We start from the raw sequence: 3,330 nt of genomic DNA on the forward strand, positions 1-3,330 counted from the left end.
AGCACTCTGGGTCCAGAGAGGGTGTGAACAATTCTGCTAGGTAGTGGGGAGAGTGAGCTGGGGAGGTTTCCAAGGGAAGGTTACATTCACATTGGTCCCTGAAAGACCCAGTTTATCAACTAGAGGTGGGGGGAGGTGAGGCAGACAGTATCCTGGGCTGAGGGAGCTCTAGGTGGAAAGGCACAGAGGAATGGAAGAGTATAAGGGTCAGGGGCAGCAGTCCTTCTGCATGGCCAGAGAGAAAGTACATGGCTAGCATGACAATGACCCAGATTCTAAAAGCATCAGTGGATGTAATGGCCATATGTTCACCCTCACCTCATGGATTTATCATCCCTAAGGTTTCCTAAGGCAATAAAACTAATAATAAGATTTCAAATGAATGAAATCCCATGCAGCCACTTCTAACTCTCATTTCACATACCGCTGCACTTCTATGACTAGGGCTGTATGGGGAATAGCAGTCATTGTTAATCAGGCTGTGAGAGCAAGGCTCATATTCACAAGTCACAGTGTGGACTAAAGTTGTAGGAATGAGGCATCAATTGCTCATTGGTGGCTACAGGAGTGCTGGCAGTTGATGGCTCAGATGAGTTTTCCTTCATGACTTGCTCCCAGTTGAAGAGAGCTGTCTCATCCAAAGTCATAACCTCTTCCCAAAGATGGAGGCAGGGAACGAAGTCTGGGCCCCTTACCCTTATACACAACAGCTTTGAAGGATGATCCCCACTCCAGAGCCCCCAACAGGATTGGCTGAGACCTTTGTCACATCTGCATCACAACTCAACTTCTTCCTCTTTCTACTTTCTTCTTCCTCTTCCTTCACTCCACTATAGGGTCCATCCCAAGAGCACTCCCTAGCACACAAATCTGTCTCATAGTCTATTTTCCAGAGAACCTTATCTGCAACAGATAGCTTAGGAAAACTGGTTCTCATTAAAACAAGATCTGATGTCATCAGCATAGTTTAAGAAAGACCTTGTCACTCAGAAGGAAGCTGACCAGCCATGGAAGCCTCATAGAGGTCATCGCTGGCAGTGCTCACCCACTCTGTGGAGGGAAGGAGCCTCTCAGAGCCTCACAAGCCCTTTCACCTGGCAGGACTCTACCCTCCCGGGAGATCAGTGTGTAAGGCTGTTTGAATCTGGTGCCAGTAAATGAAACTCACATTCTATAACTAACTTCTCTTTCTCCTTGCTCATGCTCATCAAGAGACATTTTGATTCCTATTTGCCTGTGTGCCTCAGACTGCAGAAAGAAAATGCCTGAATGTGCAATCTATCTGGCAATTACAATTTCTTACTTTTTTTTAATTTTTTAAATGTTTATTTTAATATTTTTGAGAGAGAGAGGCAGAGCATAAGCAGGGGAGAGTCAGAGAAAGAGGGAGATACAGAATCCCAAGTAGGCTCCCAGCTCTGAGCTGTCCACACAGAGCCTGATGCAGGGTCGAACCCACAAACCGTGAGATCATGATCTGAGCCAAAATCGTGGCTTAACTGACTGAGCACCCCAGGCACCCCTACAATTTCTTATTTTCAATCAGCACATTGACATTCAGGCTTGGAGTCGGTCTCTTGCAAACCTTGTTAGCCCAAGTGAACTGATCAGTAGTGAGACAGTGACAAGGACATATGTCCAAGCCCACAAGGCAGAGATCAAAACTTGGATGATGGTCAATTCACCATTGCAATCCCCCTTCTAGGGATCTTGTGGTAGACAGACAGTCCACTGCTTCTTTTCTTTTTTATTAAATTTTTTAAAGTGTCTATTTATTTATTTTAAGAGAGAGAGAGAACAGGGGAGGGGCAGAGAGAGAGAGAGGGAAAGAGAGAGAGAATCCCAAGCAGGCTCTTTACTGTCAGCACAGAGCCTGACACAGTGCTGGATCTCACAAACTGAGATCATGACCTGAGCTGATATCAGGAGTTAAATGCTCGACCAACTAAACCACCAACTGAACCACTGAACCAGTCCACTGCTTCTTATAATATCTCTTCCTTGACTTTCAAGTGTCTACAGACTTAACCCAAAGGGAACCCGGAAACAGTTCCGCTTCCCCCAGTATAGCCCCTTCTCAGTCCAAACTCTCTAGGAAAGAAACTTCTTTTCCCCCAGAGGTCAGGAGAGATGACTATTTGGGAGTTTAGAAGAGCTTTTTCACAAGCAAAGGAAACTAAGAGAATTGATAGCTCCCCCAGGGGTAAGCCATGGCTAAGGTCCTCTCATGAGGAGATATTGTCAATATACTTAAAAGGAAGAATTTCCATAATGAATCCCTTCAGAATAAAGGAGATGGTTTTGCTAGTAACTGCTTCTGACTTCACTTTAAAACCTCAACAGTAAAGTGATTGGTATTATAAGTAAAGAGCCAATCTGCCCAGCCTGCTTGGTGCTTTTGAGGAACATCCACTTAGCTTCCAGTCCCTGAGAGTAGAGGCCAGGAGGCCAGGCTGTTAGCCTCCAGGTCCCATCTTTGCAAAATGGTTTTCTAGATACATATTTCCTGTCTTTCACAAGCTAGGTGTTTCTTTGGGAGAATGATGGGTATTCTCCAAGTCTCTGCTTTTGCAAATTGACTTCAAAATGGAATTTAGGAACTTTCTCTCACATCTACACCATCTTTATCACCCTCCCCTCCTCAAGCTCTACATTATCTCCCTGCTCCTCCTCTGAAGTGTGGGTCCCCAGAGGTCTACAAAAGGAGAACATGTGTAGCCACTGGTTACTTGGTCAGTTGAGGGGACAACTCCTCCAGAACAGGTCTATGAGCCACCTGGACCTAGTGACATTACTTCAGAGGTGCTAGCAAGACTTGTCTCAGGGTGGCAGTGTGAGGAGAGAGATCCAATTATCTCCCCATGCTCATCTCCTACTCCTTAGAAAAAGGAGGCTCAGGAAACAAAGTAAGCAGAGCCCAGACCTAATTCTAGACCAGTGTCCCTCCTACTGGGACATTCTGCTAAGCTGCTCTCACTTAGGCACTAGTTAATCACATATTTAGTCAACCACTTAGTCAAAAGACATTCAATAAGGCCCTACCATTGGCAAGCCCAGAGCTGGGTTCGCTGAAAGGATGTGGAACAAATATTGGGTGGAGCCACAGGCATACACAGGAAGACATGATGGTGAGCCACAAAGATGCACCCAGTGTCTACAGGAAACTATAGTTCCGGCACAGCAGAAGAGGACTCAGACAGGCTGAAGGGGTCAAGGGCAAATGTCCCCAACCTCACAGCTTGGCAAGGGCTGGCATTCACTCAGCCTCTAGTTCCTAAGAGCAGAGGACAGCACTGCCAACTAGGACTGGCTATATAATCTGCAGGACCT

The sequence above is a fragment of the Panthera tigris genome, chromosome B3 (genome assembly GCF_018350195.1).
Source record: "Panthera tigris isolate Pti1 chromosome B3, P.tigris_Pti1_mat1.1, whole genome shotgun sequence".
NCBI lineage: Eukaryota > Metazoa > Chordata > Mammalia > Carnivora > Felidae > Panthera > Panthera tigris.